This window comes from Pristiophorus japonicus, unplaced genomic scaffold (genome assembly GCF_044704955.1).
Source record: "Pristiophorus japonicus isolate sPriJap1 unplaced genomic scaffold, sPriJap1.hap1 HAP1_SCAFFOLD_604, whole genome shotgun sequence".
NCBI lineage: Eukaryota > Metazoa > Chordata > Chondrichthyes > Pristiophoridae > Pristiophorus > Pristiophorus japonicus.
In genome coordinates this window covers 80,583-99,598 of record NW_027254514.1, presented here as the reverse complement: position 1 = coordinate 99,598, position 19,016 = coordinate 80,583, and the positions used below count along the sequence as shown (strand labels likewise).

At 45.1% G+C, this 19,016-nt stretch overlaps 1 long non-coding RNA gene across 1 annotated transcript; it reads right to left on the bottom strand.

Moving 5' to 3' along the window:
- Positions 1-6,779: 6,779 nt before the first annotated feature.
- Positions 6,780-13,771, bottom strand: LOC139255436 (uncharacterized). The gene is made up of 2 exons (XR_011592044.1): positions 13,319-13,771; positions 6,780-8,970 (listed from the first exon to the last, which is right to left on the bottom strand). It is a non-coding gene; the product is annotated as an uncharacterized lncRNA (long non-coding RNA).
- Between the last annotated feature and the right edge of the window lie 5,245 nt (positions 13,772-19,016).

Sequence of the window (19,016 nt, the reverse complement as noted above, 5' to 3'; positions counted from 1 at the left end):
TACTTACAGGGTGTAAACAGGGAGTGACAGATTGTGTCTGTACTTACAGGGAGTAAACAGGGAGTGACATATTTTGTCTGTACTTACGGGGAGTAAACAGGGAGTGACAGAGTGTGTCTGTACTTAAAGGGAGTAATCAGGGGAGTGACAGATTTTGTCTGTACTTACAGGGAGTAAACAGGGAGTGACAGATTGTGTCTGTACTTACAGGGATTAAACAGGGCAGTGACAAATTTTGTCTGTACTTACAGGGAGTAAAGAGGGAGTGACAGAGTGTGTCTGTACTTACAGGGACTAAACAGGGGAGTGACAGATTGTGTCTGTACTTACAGGGAGTAAACAGGGGAGTGACAGATTGTGTCTGTACTTACAGGGAGTAAACAGGGAGTGATAGATTGTGTCTGTACTTACAGGGAGTAAACAGGGGAGTGACAGATTGTGTCTGTAGTTACAGGGAGTAAACAGGGAGTGACAGATTGTGTCTGTACTTCCAGGGAGTAAACAGGGGAGTGACAGAGTGTGTCTGTACTTACAGAGAGTAAACAGTGGAGTGACAGAGTGTGTCTGTACTTACAGAGAGTAAACAGGGAGTGACAGATTGTGTCTGTACTTACAGGGATTAAACAGGGGTTGACAGAGTGTGTCTGATCTTACAAGAAGTAAACAGTGGAGTGACAGAGTGTGTCTGTACTTACAGGGAGTAAACAGGGGAGTGACAGATTGTGTCTGTACTTACAGGGAGTAAACAGGGGAGTGACAGAGGGTGTCTGTACTTACAGGGAGTAAATAGGGGTGTGACAGAGTGTGTCTGTACTTACAGAGAGTAAACAGGGGAGTGACAGAGTGTGTCTGTACTTACAGGGAGTAAACAGGGAGTGACAGATTGTGTCTGTACTTACAGGGAGTAAACAGGGGAGTGACAGAGTGTGTCTGTACTTACAGGGAGTAAACAGGGGAGTGACAGATTGTGTCTGTACTTACAGGGAGTAAACAGGGGAGTGACAGATTGTGTCTGTACTTACAGGGAGTAAACAGGGAGTGACAGAGTGTGTCTGTACTTACAGGGAGTAAACAGGGAGTGACAGATTGTGTCTGTACTTACAGGGAGTACCCAGGGGAGTGACAGATTGTGTCTGTACTTACAGGGAGTGAACAGGGAGTGACTGATTGTGTCTGTACTTACAGAGAGTAAATGGGGGAGTGACAGAGTGTGTCTGTACTTACAGGGAGTAAACAGGGGAGTGACAGAGTGGGTCAGTACTTACAGGGAGTAAACAGGGGAGTGACAGATTGTGTCTGTACTTACAGGGAGTAAACAGGGAGTGACAGATTGTGTCTGTACGTACAGGGAGTGACAGATTGTGTCTGTACTTACAGGGAGTAAACAGGGAGTGACAGAGTGTGTCTGTACTTACAGGGAGTAAACAGGGGAGTGACAGAGTGTGTCTGTACTGACAGGGAGTAAACAGGGGAGTGACAGAATGTGTCTGTACTTACAGAGAGTAAACAGGGGAGTGACAGAGCGTGTCTGTACTTACAGGGAGTGACAGATTGTGTCTGTACTTACAGGGAGTAAACAGGGATTGACAGAGGGTGTCCGTACTTACAGGGAGTAAACAGGGGAGTGACAGAGTGTGTCTGTACTTACAGGGAGTAAACAGGGAGTGACAGATTGTGTCTGTACTTACAGGGAGTAAACAGGGGAGTGACAGAGTGTGTCTGTACTTACAGGGAGTAAACAGGGGAGTGACAGAGTGTGTCTGTACTAACAGAGAGTAAACAGGGGAGTGACAGAGTGGGTCAGTACTTACAGGGAGTAAACAGGGGAGTGACAGAGTGTGTCTGTACTTACAGGGAGTAAACAGGGAGTGACAGATTGTGTCTGTACTTACAGGGAGTAAACAGGGGAGTGACAGAGTGTGTCTGTACTTACAGGGAGTAAACAGGGAGTGACAGATTGTGTCTGTACTTACAGGGAGTAAACAGGGGAGTGACAGAATGTGTCTGTACTTACAGGGAGTAAGCAGGGGAGTGACAGAGTGTGTATGTACTTACAGAGAGTAAACAGGGGAGTGACAGAGTGTGTCTGTACTTACAGGGGGTAAACAGGGAGTGACAGATTGTGTCTGTACTTACAGGGAGTAAACAGGGAGTGACAGAGTGTGTCTGTACTTACAGGGTGTAAACAGGGAGTGACAGATTGTGTCTGTACTTTCAGGGAGTAAACAGGGAGTGACAGAGTGTGTCTGTACTTACAGGGTGTAAACAGGGAGTGACAGATTGTGTCTGTACTTACAGGGAGTAAACAGGGAGTGACATATTTTGTCTGTACTTACGGGGAGTAAACAGGGAGTGACAGAGTGTGTCTGTACTTACAGGGTGTAAACAGGGAGTGACAGATTGTGTCTGTACTTACAGGGAGTAAACAGGGAGTGACATATTTTGACTGTACTTACGGGGAGTAAACAGGGAGTGACAGAGTGTGTCTGTACTTAAAGGGAGTAATCAGGGGAGTGACAGATTTTGTCTGTACTTACAGGGAGTAAACAGGGAGTGACAGATTGTGTCTGTACTTACAGGGATTAAACAGGGCAGTGACAGATTTTGTCTGTACTTACAGGGAGTAAAGAGGGAGTGACAGAGTGTGTCTGTACTTACAGGGACTAAACAGGGGAGTGACAGATTGTGTCTGTACTTACAGGGAGTAAACAGGGGAGTGACAGATTGTGTCTGTACTTACAGGGAGTAAACAGGGAGTGATAGATTGTGTCTGTACTTACAGGGAGTAAACAGGGGAGTGACAGATTGTGTCTGTAGTTACAGGGAGTAAACAGGGAGTGACAGATTGTGTCTGTACTTCCAGGGAGTAAACAGGGGAGTGACAGAGTGTGTCTGTACTTACAGAGAGTAAACAGTGGAGTGACAGAGTGTGTCTGTACTTACAGAGAGTAAACAGGGAGTGACAGATTGTGTCTGTACTTACAGGGATTAAACAGGGGTTGACAGAGTGTGTCTGATCTTACAAGAAGTAAACAGTGGAGTGACAGAGTGTGTCTGTACTTACAGGGAGTAAACAGGGGAGTGACAGATTGTGTCTGTACTTACAGGGAGTAAACAGGGGAGTGACAGAGGGTGTCTGTACTTACAGGGAGTAAATAGGGGTGTGACAGAGTGTGTCTGTACTTACAGAGAGTAAACAGGGGAGTGACAGAGTGTGTCTGTACTTACAGGGAGTAAACAGGGAGTGACAGATTGTGTCTGTACTTACAGGGAGTAAACAGGGGAGTGACAGAGTGTGTCTGTACTTACAGGGAGTAAACAGGGGAGTGACAGATTGTGTCTGTACTTACAGGGAGTAAACAGGGGAGTGACAGATTGTGTCTGTACTTACAGGGAGTAAACAGGGAGTGACAGAGTGTGTCTGTACTTACAGGGAGTAAACAGGGAGTGACAGATTGTGTCTGTACTTACAGGGAGTACCCAGGGGAGTGACAGATTGTGTCTGTACTTACAGGGAGTGAACAGGGAGTGACTGATTGTGTCTGTACTTACAGGGAGTAAATGGGGGAGTGACAGAGTGTGTCTGTACTTACAGGGAGTAAACAGGGGAGTGACAGAGTGGGTCAGTACTTACAGGGAGTAAACAGGGGAGTGACAGATTGTGTCTGTACTTACAGGGAGTAAACAGGGAGTGACAGATTGTGTCTGTACGTACAGGGAGTGACAGATTGTGTCTGTACTTACAGGGAGTAAACAGGGAGTGACAGAGTGTGTCTGTACTTACAGGGAGTAAACAGGGGAGTGACAGAGTGTGTCTGTACTGACAGGGAGTAAACAGGGGAGTGACAGAATGTGTCTGTACTTACAGAGAGTAAACAGGGGAGTGACAGAGCGTGTCTGTACTTACAGGGAGTGACAGATTGTGTCTGTACTTACAGGGAGTAAACAGGGATTGACAGAGGGTGTCCGTACTTACAGGGAGTAAACAGGGGAGTGACAGAGTGTGTCTGTACTTACAGGGAGTAAACAGGGAGTGACAGATTGTGTCTGTACTTACAGGGAGTAAACAGGGGAGTGACAGAGTGTGTCTGTACTTACAGGGAGTAAACAGGGAGTGACAGATTGTGTCTGTACTTACAGGGAGTAAACAGGGGAGTGACAGAATGTGTCTGTACTTACAGGGAGTAAGCAGGGGAGTGACAGAGTGTGTATGTACTTACAGAGAGTAAACAGGGGAGTGACAGAGTGTGTCTGTACTTACAGGGGGTAAACAGGGAGTGACAGATTGTGTCTGTACTTACAGGGAGTAAACAGGGAGTGACAGAGTGTGTCTGTACTTACAGGGTGTAAACAGGGAGTGACAGATTATGTCTGTACTTTCAGGGAGTAAACAGGGAGTGACAGAGTGTGTCTGTACTTACAGGGTGTAAACAGGGAGTGACAGATTGTGTCTGTACTTACAGGGAGTAAACAGGGAGTGACATATTTTGTCTGTACTTACGGGGAGTAAACAGGGAGTGACAGAGTGTGTCTGTACTTAAAGGGAGTAATCAGGGGAGTGACAGATTTTGTCTGTACTTACAGGGAGTAAACAGGGAGTGACAGATTGTGTCTGTACTTACAGGGATTAAACAGGGCAGTGACAGATTTTGTCTGTACTTACAGGGAGTAAAGAGGGAGTGACAGAATGTGTCTGTACTTACAGGGACTAAACAGGGGAGTGACAGATTGTGTCTGTACTTACAGGGAGTAAACAGGAGAGTGACAGATTGTGTCTGTACTTACAGGGAGTAAACAGGGAGTGATAGATTGTGTCTGTACTTACAGGGAGTAAACAGGGGAGTGACAGATTGTGTCTGTAGTTACAGGGAGTAAACAGGGAGTGACAGATTGTGTCTGTACTTCCAGGGAGTAAACAGGGGAGTGACAGAGTGTGTCTGTACTTACAGAGAGTAAACAGTGGAGTGACAGAGTGTGTCTGTACTTACAGAGAGTAAACAGGGAGTGACAGATTGTGTCTGTACTTACAGGGATTAAACAGGGAGTGACAGAGTGTGTCTGATCTTACAAGAAGTAAACAGTGGAGTGACAGAGTGTGTCTGTACTTACAGGGAGTAAACAGGGGAGTGACAGAGTGTGTCTGTACTTACAGAGAGTAAACAGGGGAGTGACAGGGTGTGTCTGTACTTACAATGAGTAAACAGGGAGTGACAGATTGTGTCTGTACTTACAGGGAGTAAACAGGGGAGTGACAGAGGGTGTCTGTACTTACAGGGAGTAAACAGGGGAGTGACAGAGTGTGTCTGTACTTACAGAGAGTAAACAGGGGAGTGACAGAGTGTGTCTGTACTTACAGGGAGTAAACAGGGGAGTGACAGATTGTGTCTGTACTTACACGGAGTAAACAGGGGAGTGACAGATTGTGTCTGTACTTACAGAGAGTAAACAGGGGAGTGACAGATTGTGTCTGTACTTACAGGGAGTAAACAGGGAGTGACAGAGTGTGTCTGTTCTTACAAGAAGTAAACAGTGGAGTGACAGAGTGTGTCTGTACTTACAGGGAGTAAACAGGGGAGTGACAGAGTGTGTCTGTACTTACAGAGAGTAAACAGGGGAGTGACAGAGTGTGTCTGTACTTACAGGGAGTAAACAGGGAGTGAGAGATTGTGTCTGTACTTACAGGGAGTAAACAGGGAGTGACAGATTGTGTCTGTACTTACAGGGAGTAAACAGGGAGTGACAGATTGTGTCTGTACTTACAGGGAGTAAACAGGGGACTGACAGATTGTGTCTGTACTTACAGCGAGTAAACAGGGAGTGACAGAGTGTGTCTGTACTTACAGGGAGTAAACAGGGGAGTGACAGATTGTGTCTGTACTTACAGCGAGTAAACAGGGAGTGACAGAGTGTGTCTGTACTTACAGGGAGTAAACAGGGGAGTGACAGATTGTGTCTGTACTTACACGGAGTAAACAGGGGAGTGACAGATTGTGTCTGTACTTACAGGGAGTAAACAGGGAGTGACAGCTTGTGTCTGTACTTACAGGGAGTAAACAGGGGAGTGACAGATTGTGTCTGTACTTACAGGGAGTAAACAGGGGAGTGACAGATTCTGTCTGTACTTACAGGGAGTAAACAGGGAGTGACAGATTGTGTCTGTACTTACAGGGAGTAAACAGTGGAGTGACAGAGTGTGTCTGCACTTACAGAGTGTAAACAGGGGAGTGACAGAGTGGGTCAGTACTTACAGGGAGTAAACAGGGGAGTGACAGATTGTGTCTGTACTTACAGGGAGTAAATAGGGGAGTGACAGAGTGTGACTTTACTAACAGAGAGTAAACAGGGGAGTGACAGAGTGGGTCAGTACTTACAGAGAGTAAACAGGGGAGTGACAGAGTGGGTCAGTACTTACAGGGAGTAAACAGAGGAGTGACAGATTGTGTCTGTACTTACAGGGAGTAAACAGAGAGTGACAGATTGTGTCTGTACTTACAGGGTGTAAACAGGGAGTGACAGATTGTGTCTGTACTTACAGGGAGTAAACAGGGGAGTGACAGAGTGTGTCTGTACTTACAGGGAGTAAACAGGGGAGTGACAGAGTGTGTCTGTACTAACAGAGAGTAAACAGGGGAGTGACAGAGTGGGTCAGTACTTACAGGGAGTAAACAGGGAGTGACAGATTGTGTCTGTACTTACAGGGAGTAAACAGGGAGTGACAGATTGTGTCTGTATGTCGAGGAAATTTCTAAGTTAAAGTAACTCAAGCGGAGATTTCAGAGTCTTGCTTCAAGAGATTCTTTAATATGTACAGGCGAGATATCTCGGAGAGCTGCTTGGTCCTTACCAAGGCAATACTCCGAAATTCTATAGAAACTTGTTCCATCTTTATACAGAAAAAAAGGAATTTTATCTCTACAATTGACACCTACATTATTCAGGAACATTACCAATTCTAAACAGGGCACAAAGGTCAGTTTACACAGCCCAACAGTATCTTGTCACGTCATTATTCAATCTTTTCGAGGGTCAGCAAGATCATCACTAAAAGCCCCTCTTATCAGAGAAATCAGTTTGTCCAGGCAATGGGGGTATCTTAACATATACAAATACCAGATGTACAGCTTTCATGTTATCTGTTCTTTTCTAACAAAGAAGAGACATCAAGTATTTTCTGGCCTTGCAGGATTCTGCAGTCTCAGCACAGAATTAAACTTACTAAAAGGAAGAGAGAAATTTAACCCCTTCCTATATCGTGAACTAAAGTTCTTCCACAACTCCCTCCTTGTTGATCTTTTATCTTTAATGATCAACATGCTTTCCTTCTTAGAAAGAAAAGGGAGGCTCATACCCCTCGGGGTAAGGTCTCATCTCTAAACATTCTTTTTCATTATAGTCATCTAACTGTCCCTCTATTCTGTTTAACCTTCCTTTCACGATCACATTTTTCTGCTCTATTTTTTCTACTAGGTTCATTACTTGTCCTAACAGGGATCTTACTTTCAGCCCCATTCCACAGACAATTAGCAGCAGAATCAGCAAAATTACACCAAGTACTACTATCGGGTGTATTGCCAGTTTTAATACCGCTGTTGCCCTGGGGGACCAGCCTAGGAATATATCCCACCAGTGATGCGCTGTTATAGAGGTAACTGTGTTTGCTATTCGTACTAATTGTCCCTTTTTAAAATTCATTTCTATCTCAAATTGGTGAATATCTCTGCCCCGCTTGGACAATGCCTTTTCTATTTCTTTGTCATTTTGTCTGTTATGTAGCCAGATACCTGTAGTTGCTGTAGCCCTTCATCCCACGCGTTTCTCAACTCTATACTTTCTCCTATTAGTCCTCCTACAACCTGGATTTTGTTTTGCAGGGTCTCTATATCTATTGTGTTCAAGGCTCCCATTCCTACTCCTACCCCACCTAATACAGTTCCCAGCACGTCTCGCTTTTTTCTCAAGGATCGGTCCAGTGTGACTCCAACACTGGTCGTGTTGCAACCATCCCTCTCCCTTAGCGGATATAGGATTTGTATGGTTAAATTTACTATACCTGGGGATCTTACTACCGATATGCAGGTGGTCAATATCCGTTTTAAATGGCCCGGATCTCTGGGGGAATGCCTATTTTTATTATGTGTCCACTGTTTAATATAGGTTCCCCCATGTAGTATTTTTGTACGGTTCATGCACTTTACCCATCCTCTGTTTTCTATTTTAAAATGACAATCTTCTTCGGGGTCACAAAACGTGCCATTAGTTTCTTGGCTCTCAGCTATTTCCTTGCTGGTCAGGCATGTCATATGTACCTTCCATTTCAAGGTTATGTTAAATCCTTCCTCACTGGTTATTTTCACTTCCCCTGATCTTGGGTCCACCCCTATTCCGCAGGCCTCACACCTTACTGTGAAGTTCCCCACTTTGCAATCCTCTTTTTCCGAACATACATAAGTGTCCTGCTGTCCTGCTTTGTCAATCGTGCCCCAGGCCATTTCTCCTTTCCATATTTTACCTTCTTTTATAAACCTTTCTTCTGTTTTAACTCTTCCCACTGCCAGAAGGATTAACATACCCAGTGTCCCCTGATAGTTTTGCCAGGAGTCCTTCCTCATCTTCCTCCATTTGTTTTCTTCTATAATGCTCCTGAACCAATTCGTTAAAATAATAGCTTACTAGTACAATAGTAACAGTGATCCACAAGATAAAGACCCAAATTGGTATACAGGCAAGTTCTGACATCTAGCTTGATACTTCGGGGTATTATGCTCTTAGTCCAGCCTGGCTCGGTAGAAACAAAAGGGGATGAGTACAGTTCTTTTCGGGGTGTGTCCGCCCTAGCTCGGTATTTCTTCTTCTTGCTGTGTTTCGTCTGGAAGGTAGTATTTACATCGGGTGGCGTGTATCCAATTTGGATGTTTTTCCAGTTTCAGGGCGGTTCTTGTTGTGAGGATTATCTGATATGGTCCCTTCCACCTAGGAGAAAAAGATTCCTTGTTTAGAGTTTTCACTAATACTTGCTCTCCCGGCCTGAAAGGGTGCATGTTTCCCTCTGACGGAGGTATTTGGGTCTGTTTTATTCGCTCATGCAGGCTTCTTGCTATTTCACACATGGCCTGAGCATATTTTAGCGACTTTTCGTCATTCCAAATTAATGCTACCTTTTCTGCTCCTAGTGGCGGTTTCACACCAGTAGGCATTGGCCTTCCTAATAAGGCTTCATGGGGTGTCAAACCAGTATTTCGGTTCTTTTGGTTTCTTATGGTATATAGTACCAATGGAAGGGCATCTGGCCATTTTAGTCCTGTTTCTTGACATACTTTAGTAAGGGTGGACTTTATCACTCCATTGACTCTTTCCACCATGCCTGAGGACTGAGGTTGATACGGTATGTGCAATTTCCACTGGAAACCTAGCGCTTCGGCTAGATTCTGCACTATTTTTCCTGTAAAATGTGTTCCTCTGTCACTATTGATTCCCATAGGTATCCCATATCTTGGCACTATTTCTTTAAATAGGATCTTCACTACTGTTCGGGCATCATCCTTCCTTGTTGCATATGCCTCTACCCACCTTGTAAACATATCTACTATTACTAATAGATACTTAAAGCCTAATACTGGAGGCATGTGGACAAAATCAATTTGCAAATTTTCAAAGGGCATGCTTGGTTGGGGTAGATGGTCATATTCTGCAGGCGTCTTTCCTCTATTGTTTTGTTGGCAAATTTGGCAGGTTTTAGCAATTTTCTCAATTATTACTGTTATTCCTGGTGCATACCATTGCGCATTGATAGCATGTATCATCCCTCCTTTGCCCATGTGAGCCTGACCATGAGCTAGGCGAGACAAGGGCAAAAACAAAGACCTGGGACATACAGTTCGTCCGTCAGGATGGGTCCAGATATTATTTTTTAAAAAAACATCCTTGTTTCTCCCATGTTTTTCTTTCCTGCACTGTAACTTGTTGCTGTGCTATTTCAAGTTGTTGGGCGCTCAGTGTTGGCAGAGGGGAGACTGAGGCTGCCTGTAGGCAGCACGTCTGTTCCAAAGCGGCTCGTCGGGCCGCCTCGTCGGCCCTCCTATTTCCTATTGATACTTCATCTTCACCAGTTGTGTGGGCTGCGCATTTAATAACAGCAACCCTTTTTGGCAATTGAATGGCATCTATCAGGTTAAGCACTAATTGTGAGTGCTTAATATGCTTCCCGCCAGAGGTGATGAAGCCTCTGTTTTTCCATAGTTGTCCAAAATCATGGACTACACCAAATGCATATCTTGAATCGGTATATATATTAGCAGATTGATTTTTAGCTAATATACATGCTCTAGTTAGGGCGAACAATTCAGCTGCCTGTGCCGAGGTTCCGGGGGGCAAGGCAAATGCCTCAACAATTTCATATGGGTTCACAACAGCATAGCCTGCCAGGAGCAAATTGTCTGATGGTCTGTGAGACGACCCATCTGTATAAAGAATGAGATCGGGATTGTCCATTGGTTCCGTAAGCAAATCTGGTCTAGGCATGGTAGCCATCTCCACTGTTGACAGACAGTCGTGCTGGTCTGGGTCCTCTATTTCTCTAGTGGAGCTGGTAGGAACAAAAACAGCAGGGTTTACTGCAGGCGCACGGCGAAAAGTGTAGTTAGGGTGTGACAACAGCAGCACCTCGTAGCCTGTCCTTCGGGATGCTGTGAAATGCTGAGTTGCTGCGGAATTCAACAATAACAGCACCGCATGCGCGGTGATAACAGTGCACGGATAGTCCAATACAATTGGTACTGATTTTTCCACCATGACCGCAGTAGCGGCTACAGCACGCAGACAAGCAGGCATTCCTCGTACTACTGGGGGGAGCATTACCGAATAATAAGCAACTGGTCTATTTCCCCCACCATGTTCTTGGGTTAACACTGCTGTTGCGAATCCTTCTTTTTCATTCACATACATTAGACTTGTCCAACATGGTTTTTATGTTTAGCCCAGAGTTCGGGGGACACTTGACTCAGTGCCATTGGTATGTTAGGGCTAGTTTGTCCGGGGGGTTGCTGTTTTTCAAACGTAGTATCGTGCCCTTTTCTCTCCCAGTGGAGAATTCCTCTGTCACGGGTGATAAATTCTAGCCGTATATCCTGCAGTTCTATCATCGCCCATGGTTGATAACCTGGTCGCTGTCTTTTCTCTTCTATGTCTAAGATCATCCCGCCCATGTCTTTAGGTTTTGCTGGGGGCTTTACAGCCAATGTCAGATGGGGTGTCGTATTTTCTTCTTTAAATCGTTTTTGTTGTAACGGTGTTAGCTCCACGGCCACCCCCAACCCTTCAGATCCGAAATAAATGTGGGGAGTAGCTTCTATTACTTTGTTTTTATTTAAGAACGGTTGCACAAAGCGCTGATAGTCTTCAGCCCTGTGTCGAGTATACCAGGCTGTACAGTGAAGCTGAACTGCCTCAAAGCTTGTTAAGATGATATACAATAACTCTTTAATATTAGGGTCAATTTTAATCTTTAAGTTTTCCACTGCCTCCTTTATCAGGGGGGAGTAGAAGTTGCCACTCAGTTGCCAACTATAAAGGGCAGCACTTTCTTCATTCTTTTCCTCTTTCTCTCTTTCTATCCCATTAAAGAACTGATGAATGTTATTTGGAGGGATCTCCATAAACATCCCTTCCTTTGTGCAATATATTGTGGCTCCTAGTTTGCACAAAGTCTGTCTTCCTAATAGAGGGAGAGGCGTTGTCTTAGAGACTATCAGGGTTTCGTCATTAACTTGTTGTCCTTCAATTGTCAATTTAGTAGGTTCGGATAAAAAATCTTTCAAGGGGACGCCGGCCACACCCATGCTTAAAACAGTGGTGTTGCTTACGGGTAATCCCACAGAGGGCGGTACAGAGGACATAGTGGCGCCGGTATCCACCAGGAACTTTACATAAGTGTTTCCTACTTTTAGTATTGCTGAGGGATTTTCTTCTATGTCCGTTGATAAGCGAAGAGTCGCTGCCTGTACCGTTATGCCTCTGGGGCATCCCTATGCTGATTGATACGGTTTGGGGTTAGAAAAGGAAAATTGAGGGGCTGGTGGAGGTGGAGGTTCGGAAAAGTTCCCTTGCGACCCTCTATTCTGTTTGGGCGGGCATCTACAGTCGCGAGCCCAATGCCCTATTCTTCCACAATTTCTACACTCATCTTGAGAGCGATCTCGCTGTGACCACTGTCCTCTTCCTCTTCCTCTACCCCTAAATCCCCCTCGATTCTGCGCCTGCCCTCCGCCTCTCTGCTGGTAATATTGACCTGTTGCTTTGGTTTTACTTACGTAATTGAACAATCCCTCCCTGTCCATGTTTGCCAAGACAGTGACTGTCTCTTTCCAGGTTTTTCCTTGCCAATCTAAAACTTTAATTTTGTAGGTCTTTGCATGCTGTGGTAACATGCAGTTCAGCAGTGTTTGTACTGCTAAAGGTTCATTCGTATCTAAGGGTATTCCTGCATACTCCTCCCAGCTATTTTTCCACCTGGCTGCGAAATCTATCATTGATTCTTCCGCTTTCTGCAAACAGCGAGTAACCTCCCCTATATCCCCATGTTTTCTAGCCCCTTGTAGAATTGCATTCCGTCCTCTATTCTGTAGCCAGTGTGTTAAAGATTCGTTTCCTTCATTTAGCAAATCATTATTAGCTCTCCAATCCCCTTCTTCTCCGGGCGGGATATGGAACATATCTTTTACTCCCTGCCAGGAAGATCCGTACGCTGCTTGTAAGAATAGTTTAACATCCCCTGGTAGCGGATTATAAATTGTACAGGTCTGCTCAAGCCAGTTATGAAATGCAACAGGTTTCTTTACCGGGTTTGGGGCTGCAGAGATCATATCTCTGGCCTCTCCCGGAGACCAGGGTTTTAAAACCGCTGTGGTTCCTATCATTACTCGGGGATTTTGGAGGAGGAGGGTAGAGTCGGCTTCTGCCTGAGCTGGGGTTGTTTGTGACCTTAGGACCATACCAGCTCTCAGATTGGCTCCCCCTTTTCTTTCTCTCCTGATTTATTCTCTGATATTTTTACTTTCGGAGGCTGATGTCTTTTTGCAACCTCTAGCCATTTAATAAAACATTTATCCATATAATCTTTGTCCCAAGTAGGGTCTCCTCCCCCTTCCTTAGTTATTTTCCTCCATTCTTCGATTAAAGACAATTTAAAACTTCCTCCATATGGCCAGTCCCCATCAGACCAACCATATAAATCGCTACTAAACGTTACCGCGTATCTGTCGTCTCCTGTTTCTTTAATTACAGTGTCCGCCGGCGAGCCGGGTGGCACAATTGGATCTCCTACCTTCTCTCGTTGCTTTACTACCTTACGAATCCTTTTTTCAGTTTTACGCTGCATACTCATTCTTTTAGTTGGAGGGTCGGTTTTCTTCCCTTTTCTAGGAACTGGACGCAAGCATCCTGCTCGACTAGAGCTGTTTCCCATTCTCTCCGGATGCAGTTTCTCGCGGTGTTTCCTGAAACGAGAGGTTAAGACACGCCCACAAAAATATATACACACACAGTATTTACAAAGCGCTCACCGGTGTCTCTTTTCGGCTCGGCTCGGGTCTCCTTTAGCTTTCTTGTTATTTTAGCTTCTTACGGTAGCTACCCTATGCCTCACCCTTCCGGGATCTAGGCGGCTTGCCCCCTTTTCTAGGACAGCCTAGGCACTTTCCCCCTTAAGCTAGGAAAATCCTTTTAAAATTCCTCTTTTTCTTTTTTTTACTTTTAATTTTGTTCGTTTGGGATCTCGTTATCAGAGATCCTGCAGACTACGCCAGAAACTGTCGAGGAAATTTCTAAGTTAAAGTAACTCAAGCGGAGATTTCAGAGTCTTGCTTCAAGAGATTCTTTAATATGTACAGGCGAGATATCTCGGAGAGCTGCTTGGTCCTTACCAAGGCAATACTCCGAAATTCTATAGAAACTTGTTCCATCTTTATACAGAAAAAAAGGAATTTTATCTCTACAATTGACACCTACATTATTCAGGAACATTACCAATTCTAAACAGGGCACAAAGGTCAGTTTACACAGCCCAACAGTATCTTGTCACGTCATTATTCAATCTTTTCGAGGGTCAGCAAGATCATCACTAAAAGCCCCTCTTATCAGAGAAATCAGTTTGTCCAGGCAATGGGGGTATCTTAACATATACAAATACCAGATGTACAGCTTTCATGTTATCTGTTCTTTTCTAACAAAGAAGAGACATCAAGTATTTTCTGGCCTTGCAGGATTCTGCAGTCTCAGCACAGAATTAAACTTACTAAAAGGAAGAGAGAAATTTAACCCCTTCCTATATCGTGAACTAAAGTTCTTCCACACTGTACTTACAGGGAGTAAACAGGGAGTGACAGATTGTGTCTGTACTTACAGGGAGTAAACAGTGAGTGACAGAGTGTGTCTGTTCTTACAGGGAGTAAACAGGGGAATGACAGAGTGTGTCTGTACTTACAGGGAGTAAACAGGGGAGTGACAAAGTGTGTCTGTACTTACAGAGAGTAAACAGGGGAGTGACAGAGTGTGTCTGTACTTACAGGGAGTAAACAGGGAGTGACAGATTGTGTCTGTACTTACAGAGAGTAAACAGGGAGTGCCAGAGTGTGTCTGTACTTACATGGAGTAAACAGGGGAGTGACAGATTGTGTCAGTACTTACACGGAGTAAACAGGGGAGTGACAGATTGTGTCTGTACTTACAGGGAGTAAACAGGGAGTGACAGCTTGTGTCTGTACTTACAGGGAATAAACAGGGGAGTGACAGATTGTGTCTGTACTTACAGGGAGTAAACAGGGGAGTGACAGATAGTGTCTGTACTTACAGGGAGTAAACAGGGAGTGACAGATTGTGTCTGTACTTACAGGGAGTAAACAGGGGAGTGACAGAGTGTGTCTGTACTTACAGAGTGTAAACAGGGGAGTGACAGAGTGGGTCAGTACTTACAGGGAGTAAACAGGGGAGTGACAGATTGTGTCTGTACTTACAGGGAGTAAACAGGGGAGTGACAGAGTGTGTCTTTACTAACAGAGAGTAAACAGGGGAGTGACAGAGTGGGTCAGTACTTACAGAGAGTAAACAGGGGAGTGACAGAGTGGGTCAGTACTTACAGGGAGTAAACAGAGGAGTGACAGATTGTGTCTGTACTTACAGGGAGTAAACAGGGAGTGACAGATTGTGTCTGTACTTACAGGGAGTAAACAGGGAGTGACAGATTGTGTCTGTACTTACAGGGAGTAAACAGGGAGTGACAGAGTGTTTCTGTTCTTACAGGGAGTAAACAGGGGAGTGACAGAGTGTGTCTGTACTTACAGGGAGTAAACAGGGGAGTGACAGAGTGTGTCTGTACTTACAGAGACTAAACAGGGGAGTGACAGAGTGTGTCTGTACTTACAGGGAGTGACAGATTGTGTGTGTACTTACAGGGAGTAAACCGGGGAGTGACTGATTGTGTCTGTACTTACAGGGAGTAAACAGGGAGTTACAGATTGTGTCTGTACTTACAGGGAGTAAACAGGGGAGTGACAGAGTGTGTCTGTACTTACAGAGACTAAACAGGGGAGTGACAGAGTGTGTCTGTACTTACAGGGAGTGACAGATTGTGTCTGTACTTACAGAGAGTAAACAGTGGAGTGACAGAGTGTGTCTTCACTTACAGGGAGTAAACAGGGAGGGACAGATTGTGTCTGTACTTACAGGGAGTAAACAGGGAGTGACAGATTGTGTCTGTACTTACAGGGAGTAAACAGGGGAGTGACAGAGTGTGTCTGTACTAACAGAGAGTAAACAGGAGAGTGACAGAGTGGGTCAGTACTTACAGGGAGTAAACAGAGGAGTGACAGATTGTGTCTGTACTTACAGGGAGTAAACAGGGAGTGACAGATTGTGTCTGTACTTACAGGGAGTAAACAGGGAGTGACAGAGTGTGTCTTTTCTTAAAGGGAGTAAACAGGGGAATGACAGAGTGTGTCTGTACTTACAGAGACTAAACAGGGGAGTGACAGAGTGTGTCTGTACTTACAGGGAGTGACAGATTGTGTCTGTACTTACAGAGAGTAAACAGTGGAGTGACAGAGTGTGTCTTCACTTACAGGGAGTAAACAGGGAGGGACAGATTGTGTCTGTACTTACAGGGAGTAAACAGGGAGTGACAGATTGTGTCTGTACTTACAGGGAGTAAACAGGGGAGTGACAGAGTGTGTCTGTACTAACAGAGAGTAAACAGGAGAGTGACAGAGTGGGTCAGTACTTACAGGGAGTAAACAGAGGAGTGACAGATTGTGTCTGTACTTACAGGGAGTAAACAGGGAGTGACAGATTGTGTCTGTACTTACAGGGAGTAAACAGGGAGTGACAGAGTGTGTCTTTTCTTACAGGGAGTAAACAGGGGAATGACAGAGTGTGTCTGTACTTACAGGGAGTAAACAGGGGAGTGACAGAGTGTGTCTGTACTTACAGAGAGTAAACAGGGGAGTGACAGAGTGTGTCTGTACTTACAGGGAGTAAACAGGGAGTGACAGATTGTGTCTGTACTTACAGAGAGTAAACAGGGAGTGCCAGAGTGTGTCTGTACTTACATGGAGTAAACAGGGGAGTGACAGATTGTGTCAGTACTTACACGGAGTAAACAGGGGAGTGACAGATTGTGTCTGTACTTAAGGGAGTAAACAGGGAGTGACAGCTTGTGTCTGTACTTACAGGGAGTAAACAGGGGAGTGACAGATTGTGTCTGTACTTACAGGGAGTAAACAGGGGAGTGACAGATAGTGTCTGTACTTACAGGGAGTAAACAGGGAGTGACAGATTGTGTCTGTACTTACAGGGAGTAAACAGGGGAGTGACAGAGTGTGTCTGTACTTACAGAGTGTAAACAGGGGAGTGACAGAGTGGGTCAGTACTTACAGGGAGTAAACAGGGGAGTGACAGATTGTGTCTGTACTTACAGGGAGTAAACAGGGGAGTGACAGAGTGTGTCTTTACTAACAGAGAGTAAACAGGGGAGTGACAGAGTGGGTCAGTACTTACAGAGAGTAAACAGGGGAGTGACAGAGTGGGTCAGTACTTACAGGGAGTAAACAGAGGAGTGACAGATTGTGTCTGTACTTACAGGGAGTAAACAGGGAGTGACAGATTGTGTCTGTACTTACAGGGAGTAAACAGGGAGTGACAGATTGTGTCTGTACTTACAGGGAGTAAACAGGGAGTGACAGAGTGTTTCTGTTCTTACAGGGAGTAAACAGGGGAGTGACAGAGTGTGTCTGTACTTACAGGGAGTAAACAGGGGAGTGACAGAGTGTGTCTGTACTTACAGAGACTAAACAGGGGAGTGACAGAGTGTGTCTGTACTTACAGGGAGTGACAGATTGTGTGTGTACTTACAGGGAGTAAACCGGGGAGTGACTGATTGTGTCTGTACTTACAGGGAGTAAACAGGGAGTTACAGATTGTGTCTGTACTTACAGGGAGTAAACAGGGGAGTGACAGAGTGTGTCTGTACTTACAGAGACTAAACAGGGGAGTGACAGAGTGTGTCTGTACTTACAGGGAGTGACAGATTGTGTCTGTACTTACAGAGAGTAAACAGTGGAGTGACAGAGTGTGTCTTCACTTACAGGGAGTAAACAGGGAGTGACAGATTGTGTCTGTACTTACAGGGAGTAAACAGGGAGTGACAGATTGTGTCTGTACTTACAGGGAGTAAACAGGGGAGTGACAGAGTGTGTCTGTACTAACAGAGAGTAAACAGGAGAGTGACAGAGTGGGTCAGTACTTACAGGGAGTAAACAGAGGAGTGACAGATTGTGTCTGTACTTACAGGGAGTAAACAGGGAGTGACAGATTGTGTCTGTACTTACAGGGAGTAAACAGGGAGTGACAGAGTGTGTCTTTTCTTACAGGGAGTAAACAGGGGAATGACAGAGTGTGTCTGTACTTACAGGGAGTAAACAGGGGAGTGACAGAGAGTGTCTGTACTTACAGAGAGTAAACAGGGGTGTGACAGAGTGTGTCTGTACTTACAGGGAGTAAACAGGGAGTGACAGATTGTGTCTGTACTTACAGGGAGTAAACAGGGGAGTGACTGATTGTGTCTGTACTTACAGGGAGTAAACAGGGAGTGACAGATTGTGTCTGTACTTACAGGGAGTAAACAGAGGAGTGACAGAGTGTGTCTGTACTTACAGAGAGTAAACAGTGGAGTGACAGAGTGTGTCTTCACTTACAGGGAGTAAACAGGGAGTGACAGATTGTGTCTGTACTTACAGGGAGTAAACAGGGGAGTGAGAGAGTGTGTCTGTAGTTACAGGGAGTAAACAGGGAGTGACAGAGTGTGTCTGTACTGACAGAGATTAAACAGGGGAGTGTCAGAGTGTGTCTGTACTTACAGGGAGTAAACAGGGAGTGACAGATTGTGTCTGTACTCACAGGGAGTAAACAGGGAGTGACAGAGTGTGTCTGTACTTTCAGGGAGTAAACAGGGAGTGACAGATTGTGTCTGTACTTACAGGGATTAAACAGGGGAGTGCCAGATTGTGTCTGTACTTACAGGGAGTAAACAGGGGAGTGACAGATTGTGTCTGTACTTACAGGGAGTAAACAGGGGAGTGACAGAGTGTGTCTGTTCTTACAGAGAGTAAACAGGGGAGTGACAGAGTGTGTCTGTTCTTACAAGAAGTAAACAGTGGAGTGACAGAGTGTGTCTGTACTTACAGGGAGTAAACAGGGGAGTGACAGAGTGTGTCTGTACTTACAGAGAGTAAACAGGGGAGTGACAGAGTGTGTCTGTACTTACAGGGAGTAAACAGGGAGTGACAGATTGTGTCTGTACTTACAGGGAGTAAACAGGGGAGTGACAGAGTGTGTCTGTACTTACAGGGAGTAAACAGGGAGTGACAGATTGTGTCTGTACTTACAGGGAGTAAACAGGGGAGTGACAGAGGGTGTCTGTACTTACCGGGAGTAAACAGGGGAGTGACAGAGTGTGTCTGTACTTACAGAGA